The following is a 12,015-nucleotide window of genomic DNA, read 5'->3' as shown; positions in this document are numbered from 1 at the left end:
GTATGATGTGGGGGATTTCTATGTGCTGAAATGAATTGCCCTCTTCCCAGACCTTCCATGGCACAGTATAAAGATATGATCAGCATTCGCTAAAAGAGAAAATATACAGTACAGCATGTAGAAGATTCCAGACTGAGAGCAGAGTTTAAGGATAAAGATAGATTTTTAAATCTCCCACCCAAAAGTACTCAAAGGCATCCCTTAAGATCCATAACTAGATTTGTCAAAGGAAGCTCAAGTACAGTAAGTACACTCACTAAATAAACATTCTGACTAGCGATACAATTTTATTATGTTTAATTTAGAAGAAACTAGGCATTTGTTATAGAAGAAGCATTCCTCTGAAGGAATATATAACCAACATTGTATTCAACGATAAAAGAACAGAACATACTTTGCTACAGGAAATTCTGGATGTTTCAATTGTGGACAAAGTAGTGTTTGCCCATATGGTTTGAATGGGACTTAGGCATTTCAGGTGAACCTTGTCATGTGGTGCATGATCACCTGAATTTCAACTCAGATCATGTTGAATATGGACTTGTGTGTCCATGTACCAAAGTCTGCATTGGGGGTGCTAGTAGAAAGATGATATTTAGAGTATTAAAACGTATTAGGGGCATTCACAACAATGCTAACTATCCAACGGCTCAATCATTTTCTGAATTGCATAATGGAGATTCAGTGTGAAAGCCAATATTCAAAGGAGCAACTGTGAAAAAACCTGGTGTCCGGTCAACGGATCGAATTCAAAGGATCGACAGGTCAAAGGATCAACACAAAAGGATCGATGGGTCAAAGGATCGATCCTTTGACCCGTCGATCCTTTGACCCGTCGATCCTTTTGTTGTCGATCCTATGACTGGGAACCAAAACACCTTAAAGCAACTTTAATCCAAGTTAATTGTTTGCTTTAAAACCAAAACCTCATATGTCTTTAATTTCAGTGAAGGTTATCATTCATTTTTTCTTCTTTGAGCATATTTAATTAAAGGTATTGCACATTTTAACAACGTGTCTCAGAAAATAATATTACACGTCTTAAATTAATTTGAGGACATGAATATAAAAACAGTTTATAATATTTAATAATGTATTGTAGCTTGTGTGGATGTAATACAATGAAACAAAATATAACTGTCATGATGCCTACCCCCGGGGATCCAGACCAAGTCCAGCAACCCCGGAAGCAGGCATCAAGCTACCCCAAGCAAGCCCAACAATCCCCGCTAGGGGCTATTTGGTTGCAGTCCTGGCGCCATAGGCGCCAGGCTCATAGATTAAAACTCACCTGATGCAGACCATGCTGCAAACCTACCTGATGCAGACCATGCTGCAAGAGCTCCAAGCCAAACAAGGCTTGGAAGGGACCATTTTTCCTAGGGACTGTCTTTTTACTCGGGTGGGGCTAGGGAGGAATACTTACCTGGGACTACTTTGGAGGCTATTTAAACCACGCCTGAAGAGCAGCACACGCTTCGTGTTATTCTGCATCCAGCAGCGTAAGGCTCACCGTGCCTGCAAGTCTGCATCCAGTCTTCTGCCACGCCCGCCTCGAGTTTGGAGGTCCTAGAAAAAGGGAGAAAGAAGGAGAAAAGGTTAGAACAAGAACAATACCTTTGATCCTTACCTGAATTCCCAATCCATCGCACCTTCGAGCTGGAAGAAAGAAGTTATTTTATGCGCGTCGCCTCGCCTCGCCTGCTGCAGCGCTGCGCTGAACTCACCGGCCTTCGCAGCATCTTCACATTTCACTGCATCCTCCTGCATGTTCCCGCCGCACTCCGGCACCTAAGGAGAAGGCAAGAACAGCAAGGTGAGTGAAGGGAATACACAGAGGAATACCCCCCATAGACTTACCTGATTTTACCACCGGGGGTACTATTCTTCTTCACGGGTCGGCGCAACTTCTGCTGCATCCTAGCCGAACCCCGGACCCTAAGGGGAAACAAAAGGACAGCAAGGTGAAACAAAGGACTAACAAGGGGAACCCTCCTCACCACAAAAGACTTACCTGATTTTACCGCCGGAGGCATTATTCCCCGAGACTTCATACTTTCTCTCAGTGCCTGAATAAGGGAGAAAGCAACAGGTTACATATGGACATTATTTTATCGAACTGTTTCGATAATACAAATCCTTACCAGAACATTACCGGTTGCACGAGGAACTCTTTAGTGGGGTCAAGCTGCAACCTGCAAGGAATCGGAAAAGAGTGAAAGTCAGGCATTTGAACTCTTACGAACTACATACTTACGGCGCCTTGCCGGGAATATCGGAGTCAATATTGTCCTGGAACTCACCAATTCCTTTGAGCCAGTGAAGCAACTGGTTATCTACGCGCCCCTGCGCTCAATGCAGGATGGAGAGCTCATCTTTTCAAATCATCAGAAGAATATTCCTACGGGCCAAGCAAACGAAGCTAGGTGGGCCAGTCCAGTCCGTCATCTTGGCCCTATGCGTCACTTTGGTGGAGACCGCAGCAGTCCAGTCCAGATCGACGCCTCTGTTGGAGCCAGGTGAGCGTAACAATAACATAAGTATGTTTTAACAATCTTTTATAGTTCTTAGCTTGGATGAATGTCTACCAGTAGTAGGAATGTATACTTGTCATAATAAATAAATACCCAATAAGTCCTGTGGAGTATTATTGTCACACCTGGAAGAGGATGGCACGCTGCATGCACTGGTAAGGTGGGCGGGAAGGTGGGAAATAGGAGGGTGAGGAGCAGGAGAAAAAGCAAAGGGGTGGTGTAGGCAGAGCGAAAAAAAGGGAAGTCTATGGGTGGTTGTGCGAGGCAATGGGCAGCAGTAGGAGGTACCACAATTTTGGTGGGTGGGAGCGAGTGGGCAAGGCATAAAAGTGATGTGGGTGGTTAATGGTGGATTGGGGTTATCTGGGCATCCCCATTAGACGCTGTTCTGAAATAAAAGGACACAAAATAAAGGCTGCCTTGTTTCAGAGCAACCTTTATGGGGTGACCAACATAGAAGAAAGGTAATAAACTAGTGTCAGGGATTGTCAAGGATTGGAAATGATTTGGAGTGTGAGTCTCCAGATGCTCGCAGCTTCTCGGGGGGGATGAACTCCTTTTACATAGAAATGTCTTAAACCTACTCCTATAAGTCTCTCTCCATCCAAGCATTCTAAAAGGTCCAAAGATAATGTCCAACAGAAAGCCAATTCATGATACATCATTTAGCCTTCAGGCTAACCCTAAGCCACAATAAAAGAGTTCTCCAAGTTTGGTTAAAAAAGTGTTCATAACCTATCCTTTTAAAAGTCATCTCTATTTTAAAAATCAAACAAACATCAGAGGCCTCCATTGGCAGTGACATACCCCTTTAGTACGCCCCTGAATCCCTATAAATTTCATTAACCCCTATACATTTAATGACCCCAAAATCATATATAAATGTTAAATGTTAAATAAACTGGATAAAAACCTTGCTGTACTGTATATAGCATTCGATAGATGTATTTTATAGAAACGTCATAAGAATTCCAATAAATTTGATGGAGATGTAGCCAAATTTCATTGAACCCCCAAAAATGTGATGGACCCCCAGAAATGTGTATATAAAATGTTTTATGATTTATACATAAATTTGATGCCAATGGATTTTATATAAATAGGTAAATGTCCATGGGTGGTTCTAAGGCTATGACGCTATTAGGTTTGGGGTCTCACAACACAGATATATAGCTGTTATTGTCAGCCTGGAAAACACGTGCGCTCTTCAGACTTCTCTGGGCTATCCAGCGTCGTCTCAAGTAAACTGTAGTTATGAAAAGCTACAGTTACAATGAGGAGAAAATAGCCCCCGGCAGCTACAGCAAGCCCGATGGTAATTATTTACCTTATTGCCTCAGGGGAAGATACAACAGTCTTGATGCAATGGACGACTCTCAGGATTTCATGGCAGACCATGAAGACCGGGAGCTCAGTGAGAGCATGGCGACACCCTCTGTGAGCAGTCAGCTGCCTCTTATCACCTCTTTTATGTGGTGGACTATTGGAGATTGAAGATTAGGGCACCTGGCAGAGCCATGAAAAACCCAGGTGGGTATGCTTAAATTAACAAAAACTTCAGGGTGAGAGGTCACATAATTCCAACATTATAGCAAATATAACAGTCACTTATTACTGCATTATTCTTCACAAAATGTATTTAATGACATCTGGATAATGTTGGTGGGGATAGAGCACCCAGAGATGTTTAGAAAAAACAATACTTATAGCTATGTTCCAATAAGACAGGCTGGATCTCAATGCAATAACAACAACAGATAACTGCTACTATTGGTTGATCATTTCAATTGTGCAGTCACAAGAATAAACATAAACCCACATCAATGGACATATATACAAAAAGCACATTAACAATGCTTCAAATGTGCACTGTTCAAATGGTGATATCCTCGACACAAAGGTGTTTCGGCCTCCAGGAGCTGTGAGATCCAGCCTGTTTTATTGGATCATACCTATATGTATTGTTTTTTCTAAACATCCCTGGGTGCTCTATCCCCACCAACATTATCCAGATGTCATCAAATACATTTTGTGAAGAATAATGCAGTAATAAGTGACTGTTATATTGGCTATAATGTTGGAAATATGTGAACTCTCACCCTGAAGTTTTTGTTAATTTGGACTTTTGGAGATGTATTTGAAAACATTCCGGTGAGTGCAGCCGAAAATATTTGGAGGCTAATTTGAAAATGACTACCGGTGTTGATGTTGTGGTTCTCGAGCAGTCCCTGGGTGTAGAGCCTTTGCTATCATATTCATGCAAAATGGAGAAAGAAGACAACGGCTACAAATCCATGATTATGCAGAATGATGGAGTTGAGGTGACATGGTGTAATCCCTGAACATTTGGGGACAACGGAAGGACACGGAGCATCAATATCGGACGGCGTGTCAAATGGTGGCTATATTTTTAAAGCAAAAGTTTGTATCTTCGAAGAGGGGCAAGACCTAACCCCAGCGTTAAAACCATGCATTTTTGTTTTTTAATCTACAGTTCCTAACTGAAGACAAGTACGGCAGTGAAGAGAGTCAAGCAGTAACAGACACTGGGCCTCATCACGAGTTGGGCAGTGGCCCTTAAATGCAGTGGTAACAGTATTACTGCTGCATTTAAGGGCTGGCCCTATCATGAGTTGGGCGCTAAATGGGCTGTTTTACCTCCAGCTTTTTTCGGGAGGGGAAAATACCATTTAGCACCCTGTATTACCACTGGCTGTAATAGCGCACGGTATTAGCACCGAAAATTTCCCATTGGGTCCAATAATGGGGAATGGGGATTTAGCGTTAATGGCCAACCCATGATCCGGCTGCAATACTGCTGGACCGGTGGGTGCTAACGCTATTACAGTTGGGTGGTATTACATCCGGGATACCGCCCAACTCGTGATGAGGCCCACTTTCAATATTCAATGTGTTTGCTGTTCAAATGAAATTGAAAACCCAGGAATTACAATAATAGCCTATGTAAGCAATGTATTTCACTAATGGAGGTTGATTGTGTTAAAGACAATGCACACAACATTTGTGGACTAAGCTCGTATAATAGTTATTCCGGGCTCCACAGCTATAGTGGTGAAAACATGTTTAAAAAAACACCTTCAAAAATGTTGCGCCGGGCATAAAATTGACGATCCACAGCAGGAGGCTCATGAATGTTTAGCAATATCCTATACAGATAAATCGTTATGTAAAATATGCTACACGTTGAGCCGTAAACATGATGCACCGAATACAGCCATTAACCCAGCTAAGGGTTTGGAAAGGGGCAGAACAATGTGTGTCTAAAATGCTGTGGGCTATACAAGTGGCATATAACCCCATCTTGAAAATGAAGCAGTTTAGATGGGGGTGTCCCCTGTGTGTTAGAAGTATGATTGAGAAGACGGTTTGCAGGTGTAGTGATAAAGTATATCTAAGCCAGTACAGCAGAGAAATGTGTATGTTGCCCCATAAACTGAGCTATCAAGATTGAGAATGTAGATAATTTACATGTATTTACGCTTTTTTGCAGGAAGGAAAAGAAATAACACCTGTCGGGAAGCTGCCAATTTAATATCAAACCTGCCAGTGGATGTGTGCAGCACTTAATATTGGCTTTACTTAAAGAACATTTAGGCAGTGTCGTATAGCAAGTTGCTATGCAATTCTGTAGGTTTGCTAATTAAATTGACATTTGTGTAGCACAGCCAGCTATTTAAATTGTCCTGTTCAATGTAAGCACGGATCACCCTGAATTCCTCTCTTGCCCTCAGGTCTCTATCTACCCTCTTCCTCTGTTCACTGGAAGTTCAAAGTGGCTAATGGAGAGAGATTTCAGCACAGGAATACTTTACTGAACTCTTAAAAGTGCCAAAGGCCTTTGTGTGAGGGCTATTTACAAAAAAAATATTTTCCAAATAATTACAAACCAGAAGTATTAGAATGATACTTTTATTAAGCTAACGGTGTCCTGTTTGGCAATGTGATAACTTTATATTTTAAAAGACAATTCCATTCCTAAAATATTCAGTTGTTACATAATGCATAATCACAGTGTTGCTAGAGTAAAACACTGTATTGTCGTTGTGTCCTTCAGTAAAGTTTAGGTTAGTGTATCTAAATCTCAGTGTGTCAACTATATTACATTTGTTGGGTGAAGGTGCATCATATTGATGAGTGAACCATTTTTAAAATGTTCATGATTACTCAGTCAGATGCTTTTAATGTCAAACATAGTTCTGTGGCCTGCTGGTTGCATATATTTGTGCAGTGTAACGAAGGCATGGCATCAAACAGTAAGATAGACACATGTGATCACAGTTGAAGGGTGTTTATTGAACTTAAATTGGGTGTGTAAAACACCTGTCTATTCCTAAATCTTAAGATGGGAGCAAGTTACGACCATCAAATAATAATTAGGGAGTGTTAGTGGTGTCTTTTCAAAATAAAAGGGCCTATACTAATTAGCCTATTGCCAATCCTTACTTCTTAATACAAATAGTGTGGCAAACAATGTTATGCAAACGAAAAGTGTTCAAGAAATGATATGTCAGGATATTCAAGCCATTGGGTTCCCTTCTCCATGTTTTCAGCATGGGACAATGCTGCACACTCGAGCATAGCACACTCTCTGGCTTCTCTAGCACGAGGATGCAGTTCAAAACTTCAACATCAGGGCCTTCTGTACCAAAGTCTCTTTGCCATTCAAAGTCTCTTTTTTCAGATTACCTGATGCAACACGACAAAATATGAAAGTTCCCTTCTTCTCAGGAAATTCACTTACACATGCCTCTCGGGTGATTTATTGTTCACCCCGGGTCCCCCTCCTCCGGACTCAGACTCACTGCAGCACAAAACCTTCAATTGGTCTCCCTCTGCCAAGCTCAGCCCAAATTTAAATACTTTTCCAAACTTTCTGTATTTCACCAAAATCGAAGACTTTTGATTGTGCACAGGATTTTGCTTGACCCGTCGCAGGACCACTTTGATTCACATTTATTAGTTCTTTTTTAATTGGTCTCACTCAGCCGGACTTGGACCAGATTTATCTACTGTTATCCCTTCTTAGCTGGATACCTTACAGAGATCGTCAATTGAACAACCACGCAGTGCCGGACCACTCTATTAAAGGTATTGTAGCTTGCTTTAAGTTCAATCACTCATCAGCAATTCAACTTCACTTGTGTTTCTTAACTTCACTTGTGTTTCTTATCACAAGCGTTCTAATAATGTTCATTCCAGTGCTCACCATACAATGTTGCTGCTTGCAACCTTGACTTCAACACAGCCTGGTCTTGTATCGGTCTCCCAAACTCACCGGCTGTGTTGACTTTACTGAAGCTGCTTTGTTCCCGGAGCCTAGGACGGAAGCACAGCAGCTGGTGATTCTTCTGCCTTGATTATTGATGCAGTAGGGCCCAGGGTATCTCCAAAATACAATGCAGGATTCTACAGCCTGGTTACGTGGTCTTACGTTTTCTATTCTCGAGGTTTCGGGAAAGTAACGGTTCCTTGTCGAAAAGGTCAAGGGAATTTCCCTCCTTGCAATCCCCTTCTGTTTTGTTGTCTTTCCTCTCTCATGCAGCTGCTTTTAGGAAAGATTTCCATTATTGTGTAATTTTCCCTCCAGTTGTGTACTCCCAACTTTTTTTGCTGCTGTTTAACACCATAGTCTGACTTTGCCAGGGGAGCCCAGCCTTCTTCTGCACTCCTCTGGGCTTTCACTCACATTTTATGGGGAAACTGACATGCCCTTAAGACAGTCAGTACGGGGAGACTTTATTTCCCTTAGTCCTTTTCAATGTTGCAACTTGTAACAAGTTCACAATGTACCTTCCAGCACAGTACACTTGGGTCTCTTAGTCATTTCCAAAGGCCCTAGATACTCTCGAAGGATTTTTTAGGAGATGTACAGATGTGTCACGGACAGGGCTGGTGGCAGCTTATCTTTACATGTAATGTTAACCCTTTCCTCCGGCTTGCTTCCATTGCTTCCATTCCTACTAATTTCTTAAGCTGTCTCTGTACTTGCTCTGGCAACCCCAGACAAAAAAAATGTGGTAAAATACAGCCACTGTCTTTCCCCATGGTTCCCGCATTTAAAGGGTCCGCCGTTCCTGAATGCTTTTAATGTAAGCAAGCGGATCCTCGTCTTCTTGCATGTTACGTGCCATAATTGCACCCATAGCTGACGTGTCAGAATACTGCACCCTGAGACCTCTCCAGACATCTGCTCTACAATTATTAAATGGTACTCCATTGTGCGCTGTGTTCTGTGCCATGACACTTGAATAGCCTGCTCGTGTCGAAATGTCATCAGCGCTTTCCCCAAGAATGGTTGCTAGGAGACCCTTAATGTCCCCTATTGCTAACGCATTTCCCCCTGTCATTTTCTCTAACTCATAAATCCAATTTCCTGCACCCTACGCTAAACTAGGAAGTTTACATCTTAAAGTATCCTTATCCATCTGTGGCAATTGGATATACTGTGGTCTGGCCCCTCCTTTCTCAAATAGAGGGAACTGCGTGAACCCAAATCCGCAATCGACTCCCATTATCTGCCTATTCGAAGTGGGGACAATGGTTCTACATCGTCTTCTACCTGACGATAGCATTTGCATGCTCACATATGGTGGCGACTCTCCCTTCTCACTATGCGATCATCCTTTAGGATGCTCTGGATATGCTATAGGATCTGGAATCCCATCCTTAGGCGGTTCGAGATCTGACCATCTTACTTCTTGTCTGCCTACAAACATCCCTCAGGACCACATGCACTTCCTCCCTTCTCCCCAGGGAAGGTTTCTCTCTCTTCGTCTGACATATCTAGCCCCCAGCTAGTATGGCTTTCATCCTCTTCACCTTTATTTAAAGTCAGCATGTCTAAGGACAAGGCTCTGTGCTCGAGACTAAACTTGTCTCTTTCCTCACTTCGTGATTGGAGGATCAGGGATTGTTCTGCCTTCCCTCGGCTTCCCGATCGGCTACCTTCCCTTAAGTCTTGGTTGGCCTTATCAATCCCATCTCTGATGCTCCCTATGTCAAAATCGTCTTACAGGGTGGCCTAGATAGCCCTGGAGTTGCCACCATTAACGAAGCAAACTCCTCTATATTGCCCCATTGCACTACTCTATACGGTTCCATTAACTCCTTCTGAATGCGCTCACATCGTGTTCCCTTTGTCTCCTTTTTCGTTCCTTGTCTTTGTCTAATTCCCTTCACTTTCTCGCATCCCATCTAACTCTTTCCTCTTCTTGTCTTCTCTCCTCCATTCTTGTGTTTGCCCTTTGCTCTTCTTCTTCCCTTCGTCTCTGCATCCTTTTATCTCTTAATTTCTGTGCTTCCTCCTCTTCCCTTTTCCTTTCTTTCCTACCCTGTTTTTTGATTGCCCTCTGCCTGTTGACATACTTTCTCTGCTGCTCTTCCCTTTCTTCCTTTTTCTGCTGTTCTTCCTGATACATCTGCTCTCATCTCTGTCTGCTCTTGCTCTTATGTTCCTCTTCCTTCAATCACTTTTCTTGTTCCCTGTCTTTTCTATCCTGTTCATCTTTATCTTCCCTTTTCCTGACTTCTTCAATACTTTACCCATCGAGCTTGAGCAATATCTGTCCACCCATCCATTTGTTCTGTACGAGCGTTACCTCGTCAGCTTTGTCCTTTTCCCCTTTCCATCTCTTAATCTCTCATTCTATGTCTAAGGTTACATTCAATTGTATGCTTTACTCCTTCCTTTCTTCCAGTCTCTTCTTGACTATCGTCACTACCATAAGTAGGTAGTTCATATATCGGGTTACTATACCTTTTCACCGCTTTCAGTTCCTTTAACGGATACAGTCCTACATCTTCCGTACTATCGCCATTTCCTTCCGGTGAGGTAAGGGGAGCAGAAGGCTTGACACCTTCCTCCTTGCTCTGGCAAAGCATGAATTCTTCAGGAGGCAGATCCTCCCGCTGCTCCTGGTACATCTTCAAAAGCTCAAAAATAGCTAACTCCGTTTCTAATTTCTTTCCTGTGTACACAGCATGCAAGTATGTGGTCATGTGTTGCAATACTGCCTTTTACAGCGATCCCCCTTGTGGTTATGGCATGGACATTTTATCTGCTGTGCTCTTTACCCCTTCTGCACTGTACTGTTTACGCTTGGGAATATGTTTTGGCAGTGTTTTGCACAGATGCATCAGTGTAGTAACTTCTCCCATTATGACGAGTCTCAATTGACTGTCAATACTTACCAGTGGTTACACAGAATATGTTTCAGAAAAACAACAAATATGAGCGTGCTCCAACGTTCGCCACTCAAAGTGTCTATTTCTTAATGATCTCAATCTGCCCTGCGGTCGGTGCCGACAATGACTCAAGATAGATAATAACATTTTATCTTTACTTTACAAAGTATCTTTGTCGCTCTTCAACACTTCTCTTTTTTCAATACACAAAATACACAAACAGACAGACTAGTCAACTTTTCACATATACACCATGTTACACCTTTGCTCTCAGCCCCTAAAATACCCTGATTGGAGTTTGAGTCATTCCCTCTAACAAACCTTTTTATGTGCCGCCTAGTTTTTCTAAATGACTCCTTCTAAAACTCCTTGAGGTAGGAAACTGGGCTCTCTAAGTCTCCTTGTTATATATCTCTAACGTTGCTCATTATATACTAAACAACCCCCATTACTTTTCTATGTTACCACAATCCTGTACTCACATTTTGCTATTCCCCTTAGTCTACTCACCATTCGCTCTTCAGCTCTAGGCCTTCCGTATCGTCCCCCCCCCCCAATCGACCACTGTCACCTTCCGTGCGCTGTGCGCCTGTGGACACCAGGAAGGATTTTGTTAAAGTGGAACCTGTCCCACCGTCTCGATTTTCTTGCAAGAATTCTATGTTAGCCGCTCTCCACAGGAAACTTTGCGATCTTCTGGCTAGATGGCGGAGGGTGTCCAATTATCCGGAAATCTGCAGACTTACTAATCGATGGGTCTTATTGAACCATCCTCCCTCTGGTACCACATGAACCCATAGACCCTTTTTAAGCGAGGTAGTGCTCTATGGGGTGGATGGGGATGCAGAAGTTACTCAAACATCAATGATGAGACCGACTCAGGAAGTTCGCAAACAGCTGTTTTATTCAAAATGATCTACAACAGGGAGTACAACAAACATTGACGGATGTCTCTCAGCAAATTTATCATGAGAAATCGCAAAGCATTTCATAAAAAATAGTTATATAGTAAAAACTCATCGCTGATGTCATACTACGTGGCAAAATAAGCAAACCTAAGTTGGATTGTGGTAGGTCAACGGAAAACATCTAGGTATAGTTTCTATGGGGGATGGAATTGTGATTGGGTCTCTACAGTTAGGTGGACAACTATGCTCACCCCTAGTTCAAGTCATCGTCAGTGTCATAAATTACACAACACGCTTGTACCCTTCTGGAATATTCCACTCGCTAGCAGCAGGCAAGCTACCCTAGGTGCTGGTGGGTTGGACTTGAC

Source organism: Ambystoma mexicanum, chromosome 7p (assembly GCF_040938575.1).
Source record: "Ambystoma mexicanum isolate Mex_15411 chromosome 7p, UKY_AmexF1_1, whole genome shotgun sequence".
Taxonomy (NCBI): Eukaryota; Metazoa; Chordata; class Amphibia; order Caudata; family Ambystomatidae; genus Ambystoma; species Ambystoma mexicanum.
Note: the sequence above shows the minus strand (reverse complement) of the source record.